Raw genomic sequence first — 15,279 nt, forward strand, 5'->3', positions numbered from 1 at the left:
GCTGACCGAGCGTTTGCCTTGATTTATCTGTGACATGGAGCCGCCAGTCTAACTGTTAAGGATCTCAGCTGAGTGGCATGGTTCATATCAAAATGTCATTTTAACAAACAACAATATGGGGTTTTATGAGCAGTGTTAATAAGGGTATTTACGACTGGTTGGCTGAGACCTGGCCTTGGGTGTCGTCTGGCACAGCTACGACAAAACCTGACACGGCCGGCTTTCTCCTCAGCTTAAGCAGCTAAACAGTACAGAGGTACAATAGCATATGAATACGACACAGAAACTATTACTTTAAAATGAGGATTTTTTTTTCTGTACAAAGACAGATTTAGGATATTAAGATATAAGACTCTACATCATAACATATGTTGTTGATATCGGCACTTATTTCAAAATTACTATCTTTAAAAAGATGGAAAAAACAACATACACTTTTGTAAAACATTCAACATAGTTGATTTATCATTTTGGCGAGCTTGATAGCTAAGATATAGTTTATAGAAAATTAGTTTAAACGTTTAAACATTGCATTAGTTAAAGGCAATACGAGTCCTGGAAGGACGAAACAGCTGTACATCAATTCATCATTTGGCTTTACTTATTCTAAATTTGTATTGGAAAGTTCTGTTTACTTATGCGTAAACTGTACAATGTTAGACTTTAACGTAATAACCGCGAGGTCACATCTCCGATTATGATGTTTTCAAATACAATGACTGTACATGTGGTTTAGGTGTGGCTATTGAGAAGAACAGATATATCAGCAAAAACAGTGCAAACAATGAAACGAGGACAAAAGATAGTTTTAGAAGCTGACGGAGTACCGCGGCCACAATGCAGCTTTGTAATGGCAGGTTCCAAAACTGAACATGGTTTACACCAGCAGAACTATCTTAAGTATTAACGAGCATCCATGATATCCAATTTTACAAGGAGAAATATTCTTTCTCGGCATATCATTGAGAAGACCATAAAATCGTTTTCTGAGACCTGTATCTCCAGAACCTATGACTTTATCTGTCATTGAGAACAATATGCTGACTATCAAAACAACAACTGTACCTGTAAGCGCCGGGTAGGGGTTGCAAAGACTATTATCTAAACAAGGTAAGAGAAGAGATCTTTTCATACAAGACTCCATTTTATCAAAATAAACATTCTATCATTAAGGACCGTAGGATGTACTGCAATAGACCACTTGTTTCGGAAGGAGGCGTGTCTTCGTATCCATCAATCACGCCCGCTGTGCGTTATAAATCCATGTCATATCACGTTCTCATATGAGAGCCGGGTTAAAGAAATTGAACCGACAAGCATATCAATGAGCACATTTAGATATATAGTCACAGTTCACAACTAATATACAAACTTGTATAATAACATGCAAATGATTCTACCAAATAATGGCATGTCATACGTTCAAGCAGGAATAGACATCATTTCAATAACCTGCATGTAAAGGTACGATATATTTAATGATGAAAATATTGTTGATTTTTTATAACTATGGGTGCAATAAATCTACTATAACTTGTTTTACGTGTTTAACAAAATTGAAATGGAAAAATTATTCGTCATTATTAACGACGTCATAATAATGACGTCATGATACAGTATGACGACATGATACTGATTAATATAAGATTAGCCAGACTAATATCAAATTCAATTAATTCTATAGGAAAGCAATATATACCTTTATCCACACAATGGTGTAACATCTATTATTGCAGACAATTTCGGTGCTATTTATTCTTGCTATTTGATATGAATAAGTTATGATAATGCATACGCGTAATGAGGAGTTAAATAAAGGGTTGTTGGTGTGTTAGTTATCCAAACAGTTGAAACTACGGGTGTTCACTGTTAAATAAAGGGTCGTTAGTGTGTTAGTCATCCTGATAGTTGAAACTACGGGTGTTCACTGTTAAATAAGGGGTTGTTAGTGTGTTAGTCATCCTAAGAGTTGAAACTACGGGTGTTCACTGTTAAATAAAGGGTTGTTCGTGTGTTAGTCATCCTGTCAGTTGAGACTACGGGTGTTCACTACTAAATAAAGGGTTGTTAGTGTGTTAGTCATCCTGATAGTTGAGACTATACTACGGCTGTTCATTGTTTTGTTAGTGTGTTAGTCATCCTGATAGTTGAGACTACGGGTGTTCACTATTAAATAAAGGGTTGATAGTGTGTTAGTCATCCTGATAGTTGAGACTATACTACGGCTGTTCACTATTAAATAAAGGGTTGTTAGTGTGTTAGTCATCCTGATAGTTGAGACTACGGGTGTTCACTGTTAAATAAAGGGTTGTTAGTGTGTTAGTCATCCTGAGAGTTGAGACTATACTACGGCTGTTCACTGTTAAATAAAGGGTTGTTAGTGTGTTAGTCATCCTGAGAGTTGAGACTACGGGTGTTCACTGTTAAATAAAGGTTTGTTAGTGTGTTAGTCATCCTGTCAGTTGAGACTACGGGTGTTCACTATTAAATAAAGGGTTGTTAGTGTGTTAGTCATCCTGATAGTTGAGACTACGAGTGTTCACTGTTAGATAAAGGGTTGTTAGTGTGTTAGTCATCCTGAGAGTTGAGACTATACTACGGCTGTTCACTGTTTTGTTAGTGTGTTAGTCATCCTGATAGTTGAGACTACGGGTGTTCACTGTTAAATAAAGGGTTGTTAGTGTGTTAGTCATCCTGAGAGTTAAAACTATACTACGGCTGTTCACTGTTTTGTTAGTGTGTTAGTCATCCTGAGAGTTGAGACTATACTACGGCTATTTACTGTTAAATAAAGGGTTGTTAGTGTGTTAGTCATCCTGATAGTTGAGACTACGGGTGTTCACTGTTAAATAAAGGGTTGTTAGTGTGTTAGTCATCCTGAGAGTTGAGACTATACTACGGCTGTTCACTGTTTTGCTAGTGTGTTAGTCATCCTGATAGTTGAGACTACGGGTGTTCACTGTTAAATAAAGGGTTGTTAGTGTGTTAGTCATCCTTAGAGTTGAGACTATACTACGGCTGTTCACTGTTTTGTTAATGTGTTAGTCATCCTGAGAGTTGAGACTATACTACGGCTGTTCACTGTTAAATAAAGGGTTGTTAGTGTGTTAGTCATCCTGATAGTTGAGACTACGGGTGTTCACTGTTAAATAAAGGGTTGTTAGTGTGTTAGTCATCCTGTCAGTTGAGACTACGGGTGTTCACTATTAAATAAAGGGTTGTTAGTGTGTTAGTCATCCTGATAGTTGAGACTACGGGTGTTCACTGTTAAATAAAGGGTTGTTAGTGTGTTAGTCATCCTGAGAGTTGAGACTATACTACGGCTGTTCACTGTTTTGTTAGTGTGTTAGTCATCCTGATAGTTGAGACTACGAGTGTTCACTGTTAAATAAAGGGTTGTTAGTGTGTTAGTCATCCTGAGAGTTAAAACTATACTACGGCTGTTCACTGTTTTGTTAGTGTGTTAGTCATCCTGTCAGTTGAGACTACGGGTGTTTACTATTAAATAAAGGGTTGTTAGTGTGTTAGTTATCCTGATAGTTGAGACTACGGGTGTTCACTGTTAAATAAAGGGTTGTTAGTGTGTTAGTCATCCTGAGAGTTGAGACTATACTACGGCTATTCACTGTTAAATAAAGGGTTGTTAGTGTGTTAGTCATCCTGATAGTTGAGACTACGGGTGTTCACTGTTAAATAAAGGGTTGTTAGTGTGTTAGTCATCCTGATAGTTGAGACTACGGGTGTTCACTGTTAAATAAAGGGTTGTTAGTGTGTTAGTCATCCTGAGAGTTGAGACTATACTACGGCTATTCACTGTTAAATAAAGGGTTGTTAGTGTGTTAGTCATCCTGATAGTTGAGACTACGGGTGTTCACTGTTAAATAAAGGGTTGTTAGTGTGTTAGTCATCCTGAGAGTTGAGACTACGGGTGTTCACTGTTAAATAAAGGGTTGTTAGTGTGTTAGTCATCCTGACAGTTGAGACTACGGATGTTCACTGTTAAATAAAGGGTTGTTAGTGTGTTAGTCATCCTGATAGTTGAGACTACGGGTGTTCACTGTTAAATAAAGGGTTGTTAGTGTGTTAGTCATCCTGATAGTTGAGACTACGGGTGTTCACTGTTAAATAAAGGGTTGTTAGTGTGTTAGTCATCCTGAGAGTTGAGACTACGGGTGTTCACTGTTAAATAAAGGGTTGTTAGTGTGTTAGTCATCCTGAGAGTTGAGACTACGGGTGTTCACTGTTAAATAAATGGTTGTTAGTGTTCACTGTTAAATAAAGGGTTGTTAGTGTGTTAGTCATCCTGAGAGTTGAGACTACGGGTGTTCACTGTTAAATAAATGGTTGTTAGTGTTCACTGTTAAATAAAGGGTTGTTAGTGTGTTAGTCATCCTGAGAGTTGAGACTACGGGTGTTCACTGTTAAATAAAGGGTTGTTAGTGTGTTAGTCATCCTGAGAGTTGAGACTACGGGTGTTCACTGTTAAATAAAGGGTTGTTAGTGTGTTAGTCATCCTGAGAGTTGAGACTACGGGTGTTCACTGTTAAATAAAGGGTTGTTAGTGTGTTAGTCATCCTGATAGTTGAGACTACGGGTGTTCACTGTTAAATAAAGGGTTGTTAGTGTTCACTGTTAAATAAAGGGTTGTTAGTGTGTTAGTCATCCTGATAGTTGAGACTACGGGTGTTCACTGTTAAATAAAGGGTTGTTAGTGTGTTAGTCATCCTGAGAGTTGAGACTACGGGTGTTCACTGTTAAATAAAGGGTTGCTAGTGTGTTAGTCATCCTGAGAGTTGAGACTACGGGTGTTCACTGTTAAATAAAGGGTTGTTAGTGTGTTAGTCATCCTGATAGTTGAGACTATGGGTGTTCACTGTTAAATAAAGGTTTGTTAGTGTGTTAGTCATCCTGAGAGTTGAGACTACGGGTGTTCACTGTTGAATAAAGGATTGTTAGTCTTCACTGTTAAATAAAGGGTTGTTAGTGTGTTAGTCATCCTGAGAGTTGAGACTACGGGTGTTCACTGTTAAATAACGGGTTGCTAGTGTGTTAGTCATCCTGAGAGTTGAGACTACGGGTGTTCACTGTTAAATAAAGGGTTGTTAGTGTGTTAGTCATCCTGACAGTTGAGACTACGGGTGTTCACTGTTAAATAAAGGGTTGTTAGTGTGTTAGTCATTCTGATAGTTGAGACTATGGGTGTTCACTGTTAAATAAAGGTTTGTTAGTGTGTTAGTCATCCTGAGAGTTGAATCTACGGGTGTTCATTATTAAATAAAGGGCTGTTAGTCATCCTGATAGTTGAGACTAGGGTGTTCACTGTTAAATAAAGGGTTGTTAGTGTTCACTGTTAAATAAAGGGTTGTTAGTGTGTTAGTCATCCTGTTAGTTGAGACTGCGGGTGTTAACTGTTTTTTGGTGCTGTCTGTTGAACCTGACGTATACATATCGGCTAGAGCTATCAAAACACGACTTTGTAAACACTGTCGTTATACTCGCATGCCGGAAGTTGTCATATAAAAGCTATCTACTGTACCTTGAACTATTTAAACAGTATATTAATCCCAAGTGATAGACGCATTGCTACAGATTATATACTAATGTGTGTCCTGGGTATCGCTGAATTATTTTATTAAACATGCGGAGACAACCATGCTTATCTTATATGTCATGTGGAGTGTGGTACCTTGATTACATGAAATAGGATGGGCATGAATGTAAAAATGTGTGTGTGTGTGTGTGTGTGTGTGTGTGTGTGTGTGTGTGTGTGTGTGTGTGTGTGTGTGTATGTGTGTGTGTGTGTGTGTGTGTGTGTGTGTGTGTGTGTGTGTGTGTGTGAGTGTGTGTGTGTGTGTTTCTGTGTGTGTGTTTGTTCCTGTGTGTGTGTGAACGTGTGTGTGTGTACGTGTGTGTGTGCCACGCCGGTACGTGTGTGTATGTGTGCACGTTGGTACGAGTGTGTATGTATGTGTGTGTGTGTGTATGTGTGCGTGTGTGTGTGTGTGTGTGTGTGTGTGTGTGTGTGTGTGTGTGTGTGTGTGTGTGTGTGTGTGTGTGTGTGTGTGTGTGTGTGTGTGTGTGTGTGTGTGTGTGTGTGTGTGTGTGTGTGTGTGTGTGTGTGAGGGTGTATGTGTGCGTGCGTACATGTGTGCGGACGTGCGTGCGTACGTGCATGTGTGGGGGTGTGCGTGTGTTTGTGTGTGGGTGTGTACGTGTATTTGGTGCGTGCGTGCGTCGTGTGTTAGTGGTGTGCACATTTTTTCGCTTTAATACCTTCTGCAACATCAAATACGAAGTTAGATTCAACAATCAATCTGTTTCTGTAAAGATTTGTATACAAATATGTTATATTGAACTCATACAAGAAGTAATCTGCTTTGTCTACTTCAAATTATTGTATCTGACGTATATTATATATGCATGAAAATGCCTACTATAACATTAAGTTTCCCGGTGTATCATGAGAGCTGGCGGGTAACTATTTCAGTTAACAGGCACCTATACTAGAGTTGTGTGTTTCAATCGCTCATTCATAAGGTGTGTGTTTGTGGCTCGGATCCGAGTGAACAGGTAACACAGGTCTTAGATAGGGCTGTCATGTGGTTCATGAATGGGGGATAAATGATCTGTATCTAGTGGGTACCCGGGCCAGCACGTTCTCGATGCTTATTTAATCCTGGTTAGTTTTACTCTATAAATACTCCCTGAAAAAGGCTGCTTTGTTGTCAGAACAATGTAAATGCCGTTATTAAATTTCTTTCTTGTCTTTACCATGGCTTAAACTAAAGAAGTTTGGTGAAAAGAGAGACAAAATCGTTATATTGACTTTGATCGTGTTTTCGTATTTATATCTGGTAAAATCCGTCGTATTAAGAGCTTTGAAAAGTCAAACGTTTAACTGATTAAGCGATTTCAAGATTAAAATTCTTATGTTTGTATATAAACAGAATTGATCGTATGTAGATAGACTTTTTTTATATTTGCTGTCTACATAGGATTATCGTGGAAGAATAAAAAGTCACATCGAAATAAACTACCTTATCAATAGTATAAGATGACTGTGTCGATCAAGTTAACGTTGTAACACAGTGTCCCAAAGCTAACCAAACAAACTATACGTTTATATATGTCACTAGTACCCGTCAACAAAGACGAATCTCTACCGGGGCTTCATGCAGGAGAACTCAGTCATTCAGAACAGTGTTTACAACCTCAAACAGAAGCACGAGCGCACGAGGATATAGCTTTATCAACAAAAAGGTCACGCTGTCAGAATTACGTTAGACAAGTACATATGTTGTATTTATTGTACGGCTCCAATGAACTACCACCCCACTATATGACCTTGTCTGAAGAGTAATCACGTGACCACTTGTTGCACGCTTATCCTCAAGTAATACCCCCTCATGCCAGCGTCGTCACTTGTCAGCGGCCGCCATTTGGCGTGATTAAATTTAAATGAAAGATAGATAACGATGACTTTCAAAGTAAGCCAAGGTCAAGTCTTGTATTTAAATCGCAATATTCGATGTATATGATTCAATGTTTAATGTATGGGTACCGTTATATGAAATTGATGAATGGATTTCATTCGTTTAAAGTGATATGGTTGACACGAATTTCCAGCAAATGCAATAATAGGGTACTATGAATAGGTTGCTCAATTCTATAACGAAGACACTTAAGACGATATTTTATTTACAATCGAAAAAACACACCATAAAAAGTTACTTAATTGTACTAACACAAAAGATTATGCGAGTGTCCTCTTCAATCATTCAGGGGAAATGAATTTAAGTGCGCACGGAAAGTGATAAATGGTTATTGCAAATTTCCTGTCGACCTGAAGAAATATATGTTATATGAGCTATAAAGAAAAAAGATAAACAATTGGCATATGATTAGTCCTTCTCCTATCAAAGATAACCGAGTGTCTAGTCGACTTATCGGAGAGTTGACAGACAGATAAAGAATTAGACGTGTAGTATGACTTCGCCAGCAAACCATTCTTCCGACTGTTTCTACCTAGTTTTGTGAAAAGGACTTTGATTCAAACATACTGCAACCAAATATACTACAAATCAAACTCGAATGAATGGCCATGCAACAAAACTAGTCACAATTATTTTCCGAATCAAAAATGGTAACCTTGGCATTCTCCAAAGACTCGTTCGTATTCTGGTTGAACTTAAGTTTATTCTGACGATCACAAGATCAGATATATTCCAGAATATCCTGTCGATTTGGGGACTGTGTGGATATTAGTAGGATGTGTACACGTCTAAATTAATACATTCACGACCTGATAGATACCAGTATGTTTTGTCAATCTCCATAAACAGATAGATACGAGTATATCTTGTCGATCTCCATAAACAAATAGATACCAGTATGTCTTGTCGATCTCTATAAACAGATACATATCAGTATGTCTTGTCAATCTCCATAATCAGATGCATACCAGTATGTCTTGTCGATCTCCATAAACAGATACATACCAGTACGTCTTGTCGATCTCAATAAACAGATAGATACCAGTATGTCTTGTCGATCGCCATAAACAGATACATACCAGTACGTCTTGTCGATCTCCATAAACAGATAGATACCAGTATGTCTTGCCGATCTCCATAAACAGATATATACCAGTATGTCTTGCCGATCTCCATAAACAGATATATACCAGTATGTCTTGCCGATCTACATAAACAGATAGTTACCAGTATGTCTTGTCAATATCCATAAACAGATATATACCAGTATGTCTTGTCGATCTCCATAAACAGATATTTTACCAGTATGTCTTGTCGATCTCCATAAACAGATATTTTACCAGTATGTCTTGTCGATCTCCATAAACAAATAGATACCAGTATGTCTTGTCGATCTCCATAAGCAGATAGATACCAGTATGTCTTGTCGGTCTGCATTAACAGATATATACCATTATGTCTTGTCAATCTTCATAAACAGATAGATACCAGTATGTCTTGTCAAACTCCATAAACAGATATATACCTCTATGTCTTGTCGACCTCCATAAACAGATATATACCAGTGTGTCTTGTTGATCGCCATAAACAGTTATATACCAGTATGTCTTGTCGATCTGTAGACCTCCATAAACAGATATATACCAGTATGTCTTGTCGATCTCCATAAACAGATAGATACCAGTATGTCTTGTCGATCTGTCGACCGCCATAAACAGATATATACCTGTATGTCTTGTCGATCTACATATACAGATAGATACCAGTATGTCTTGTCGATCTGTCGACCTCCATAAACAGATAGATACCAGTATGTCTTGTCAAACTCCATAAACAGATATATACTAGTATGTCTTGTCAAACTCCATAAACAGATACATACCAGTATGTCTTGTCGATCGCCATAATCAGATATATACCAGTATGTCTTGTCGATCTCCATAAACAGATAGATACCTGTATGTCTTGTCGATCTCCATAAACAGATAGATACCAGTATGTCTTGTCGATCGCCATAAACAGTTATATACCAAATGTCTTGTCGCTCTCCATAAACAGATAGATACCAGTATGTCTTGTCGATCTCCATAAACAGATAGATACCAGTATGTCTTGTCGATCTGTCGACCTCCATAAACAGATAGATACCAGTATGTCTTGTCGATCTCCATAAACAGATATATACCAGTATGTCTTGTCGATCTGTCGACCTCCATAAACAGATATATACCTGTATGTCTTGTCGATCTACATAAACAGATATATTCCAGTGTGTCTTGCAGATCTCTATAAACAGATATATATCAGTATGTCTTGTCGATCTCCATAAACAGATATATACCAGTATGTGTTGTCGATCTGTCGACCTCCATAAACAGATATATGCCTGTATGTCTTGTCGATCTACATAAACAGATAGATACCAGTATGTCTTGTCAATCTACATAAACAGATATATACCAGTATTATATGTCGGCCTTATGACTTATGTATTTCTTTATGTACTGCCAAGCCCATACGGATTCAAGAGACACAGGTTAATGAAGAATCTTTGAAAACTGAATGGTCTCCATCACAATCTGTTCGCAAAATATGTCATTTTGTCAAGTGGTGAGAGATTCAGATAGTTTTATACTGATAATCTCATTATTGACCTTGTTCTTAGTTTGGAATGCGACATTCTTTCCTTTACTTAACCAAGATATGCAAAGTAAGCATCGCCGACAAAGCAAAGAATGCACACCTTTCCGTAACACCTGATCTTAAATTATCAAATATCTTTGTGTAACTATTCCTATTGTTCTAAGTTTGAATAGATAAGTTGGCAACATGTAGGTATTTCCTGTTTCTCTTTATTTACTGCAATCTCGTAAATCTCGAATTCCATTTTGCACTATTCATCAATGTCATTATTTTCTCCTATATACCCAAACCTTTCAGCCTTCTGTTCTCTGATTTTGTTTATTTGAAGCATCTTTAATTGTTGTAGCAGTGCAATCTTCCGTCTTTTGGTTACAGAAAGTTATTGGCTATTTTGAGCAGGTATTGATTTTTCGTTTATGAGAGTAACTCCATAATTTTCTGAGGCAAACTAATGACGTAACATTCAATATCTGCTCTCAAGAGAAGATAACTCTGTATTATGAAAAGACAGAAAATGTGCCTAGACGAGACTGGGTTATGATTTACTTAACCAGTGACACGTTAACAGTCTTCTTTGTTGGCGTGTCAGTCGTGGATTCGCTGTATCATTAGTCCCGATTGGAATCTATGCCAAATGAACGCAATGAGAATTTTAGTATTTTCTGTGTTTCCACCGGGATATAAAGCCTGTATGTTTTGAAATAGTCACAAGAAATCCTAATTCCATTATAATAAGGCAAAATATGAACAAAAAAGATTAATATGGAAACATACGAAGAAAAAAAAAACACAAAGGAAATAAAATCATGTGTTCAGGCAGAGTAACCGTCTTGGTTAAATATCATATCAGGAAAGTGCAACTGTTGCGGTAACGTTAATTCAACGAAAAGAAAACATCAATGCCACACTTGAACTTTTAATACGTTTTTTGTTGCAGTACTCCTTAGTTAAGTGTGATAGAATACTTTCGTTGCATATTATTAAGCAAAGTTTAGTTATATCTCGTGTTTATCATATACATACAATAGTATAACTTAAGAGATCATTGTATATAATGTAAACATAGCACAATCTACAGAAGTCAGAGCGTTGTAGCTTTAAATTTCATATATCTATACAGACAACTTCTCGAATGATATCTATGTAAAATGATACCATTGATAATCAACTTATCGCTGGCTACCTTAGTCTGCAAGTTTATTCCCCATTCAAATGGTATGAATAGATATTAAGATCTATCTGAAACGTATATTCAAAACGATATACTTAGCTTACAAAGTCAGGAAAATACTAGGTACGCATGAGATGCGACGACACGAACTCTTTAACGTGTCACAAAATAAAGATGTTCTTCGAATACATCTTAACATAAACAATACAGAGATAGAAATAACACATTGATATTTATTACAGGGATAGAAATTCAACAGCTGGTGTCGGATACAGAGTAGACAGGTAACACTTGGGATGCATCTAATGATAACACGGAACATTATCTATCATAAACACATCTCTTCTTGTATCACTGTCCACTTGTACCTTACTGTTGCAGATAACGAGACAAGAGTATTAGATATACATTGTGTAAACAGTCTACCATACCTAATTTGGGCTTGACATTATGAATGAAAATATTCAAACTTGACGTAACCATATTTGATAAATTGTACAAACAAAATTTACATCAAACAAATGATTATATCACAAAAAAACAAAACCAATCCTCGATTAATTGGGACAATAAACATTTGATTAAGGACGATACTTGGGGGTGACGTCTAGGTAATCGCAAGGCGATGTTTGATATTAAGATACTTATAATTACATATGGGATAAGAAATAAATTCTGTTTATTGGCTTAAACATCTTAACACCCGCCGCTGTGTTAAGATTAAGGTCGTCATTTCAATACTTTAGACAATTAAAATGATATCTGACCTGGGACGTAGTTTAGCTGAACAGGTGTATACAAATAAAAGAGAAAAACATATCATAAGAATGATATTCGCTAGGGTATAACTATATACCGCTGTAAGAATTCAAACATCGTAGACTGTGTTCAAAATTTATATAAAATCTTTTATTTATCAAATTCGAGAAATATAAAAGGTTTTACTTGTAAGTTAACAATGCTCATTGAATCCTTGACTGGTATAACTCATGTTATCGTGTTTCATATTTACTGACACTGATAATTGATATATCTGGAGATTAACTTCACCTTTTATTGACATGTATATGTAAGATAAATCTGTGAACACGAGAGTCTCAAGGAAAACTTTCCTAAATTACGTCCAATAACACGCATTCAACAGATATCCAGTTTTATAAATATATATACCAATTAAAGGAGCTTTCATTGATTAACTTCTTTTTATTTTAACTAGCTTCTATGAATAAAAGAGTATAAATTTAAGAAGTGAAGAGTCCCTAAATGACAGAAAAATGATTAAATATTGTTTTTCTCTAATTATTAATTTATTTCAGTAAACTTTTCTCTCCGTGTATTTCTGAAGTTATATCTGTGCACTATCCGTAGTCGCTAGTGTGACGTCATTCCGTAATTATCTGTTGTAGTCACAACTAGACATATAACACAAGTTCATTCAGAATTATGCAATGAATACATTATGTGCTATACACTTGCTGTTATTGTTTAGTTGGATGCCGTTTGAGCAAATAATATATCAAATAGTCACTATTAAATCATAAGAGCATGCTATTTTCATTTGTACCATTTGTGTGTATGTATCTTTTATGTATATGTACCATTTGTGTATATGTATGTTTATGTACCGTTTGTGTATGTGTACCATTTGTGTATATGTATGTTTATGTACCGTTTGTTTATGTGTACCATTTGTGTATATGTAACATTTGTGTATATGTACCATTTGTGTATATGTATGTTTATGTACCATTTATGTATGTGTTCCATTTGTGTATATGTAACATTTGTGTATATGTACCACTTGTGTATATGTACCATACATGTATATGTACCATCTGTGTAAAACCAATGTTGATGTACTGTTTTTGTATGTGAACCATTTGTGTTTATGTAGTGTTTGTTTATATGTACCATTTGTTTATATGACCAATTTGTGTATATGAACCATTTGCGTAAATGTACCATTTGTGTACAAATATTGTATATATACTATTTGTGTATGTGTACCATTTGTGTATATGTATCATTTGTGTGTATGTATTATTGGTGTATATGTACCATTTGTATATATGTACTACTTTTGTATATGTAACGTTTGTGTATATGTACAATTTGTGTATATGTACCGTTTGTATATATGTACCGTTTGTATATATGTACCGTTTGTATATATGTAACGTTTGTGTATATGTACAATTTGTGTATATGTACCGTTTGTGTATATGTACCGTTTGTTTATTTGTTCCATTTGTGTATATGTACCGTTTATGTATATGGACCGTTTGTGTACCATTTATGTATATGTACCGTTTGTGTATCTGTACCATTTGTGGTCTATTTGTGTACCATTTGTGCATATGTAAAATTTGTGTATCTGTACCGTTTGTGTATATGTACAATTGATGTATATGTACCATTTGTGTATGTGTTCCGTTTGTGTATATGTTCTATTTGTGTATATATACCGATAGTGTTTATGTACTGTTTGTGTATATGTACCATTTGTATATATGTACCGTTTGTGTATATGTACCGTTTGTGTATATGTACAATTTATGTATATGTAACGTTAGTGAATAGGTACAATTTGTGTATATGTACCATTTATTTATATATACCGTTTGTATACCATTTGTGTATATGTACCATTTGTATATATTTACGATTTGTATATATGCACCCTTTGTGTATATGTATCGTTTGTGTATATGTGCAATTTGTGTATATGTACAATTTGTTTACCGTTTGTGTATATGTAAAATTTGTGTATCTGTACAGTTTGTGTATATGTACTATTCATTTATATATACCATTTGTGTATGTGTACCAGTTTTGTATATGTACCGTTTCTGTATATGTACTATTTGTGTATGTGTTCCGTTTGTGTATATGTACCATTTGTGTATAAGTACCATTTGTATACCATTAATGTGTATGTACCATTTGTGTATATGTATCACTAGAGTATCATTTGTGAAGATGTATCATTTGTTGTGTATATGTACCATTTATGTATATGTACCGTTTGTATACTATTTGTGTATATTTACCATTTGTATAGATGTGTTATTTGTGTATATGTACCGATTGTGATTATGTACCGTTTTTGTATATGTACCATTTGTATACATGTACCCTTTGTGTATATATACCATTTGTATATATTTACGATTTGTAGATATGTACCATTTGTGTATATGTACCGTTTGTGTATATGTACAATTTGTGTATATGTACTGTTTGTGTATATGTACCGTTTGTGTATATGGACCGTTTGTGTATATGTACAATTTGTGTATGTGTACCATTTGTATATATGTAATATTTGTGTATATGTAATATTTGTGTATATGTACAATTTGTGTATATGTACCGTTTGTATATATGTGTGTATATGTGTATGTGTTTGTGTATATGTACATTTGTGTTGATGTTTGTGTATATGTACCATTTGTATATACCATGTGATGTATATGTAATCATTTGTGTATGTGTATCATTTGTGTAGATGTACCATTTGTGTATATGTACTATTTGTTTATATGTACCATTTGTGTATGTGTACCATTGATGTATATGTATCATTTGTGTTGATGTACCATTTGTGTATGTACCATTTATGCATATGTACCATCTGTGCATGTGTACCATTGATGTATATGTATCATTTGTATTGATGTACCGTCTGTGTATATGTACCATTTGTGTATATGTACTATTTATGTATATGTACCATTTGTGTATTTGTACCATTGATATATATGTATCATTTGTATTGATGTACCATTTGTGTATATGTATTATTTATGTATATGTAGCATTTGTGTATATGTACTCTTTATGTATATGTACCATTTGTGTATGTGTACCAATTGCATATATGTACATTTTGTGTATATGTACCGTTTGTGTATATGTACCATTTGTGTACCATTTGTGTATATTTACCGTATTTGTATATGTACCATTTGT

The sequence above is a fragment of the Ylistrum balloti genome, unplaced genomic scaffold (genome assembly GCF_031769215.1).
Source record: "Ylistrum balloti isolate Yb309-2 unplaced genomic scaffold, AGI_CSIRO_Ybal_v1 Utg370420, whole genome shotgun sequence".
In the NCBI taxonomy this organism is placed as follows: Eukaryota; Metazoa; Mollusca; class Bivalvia; order Pectinida; family Pectinidae; genus Ylistrum; species Ylistrum balloti.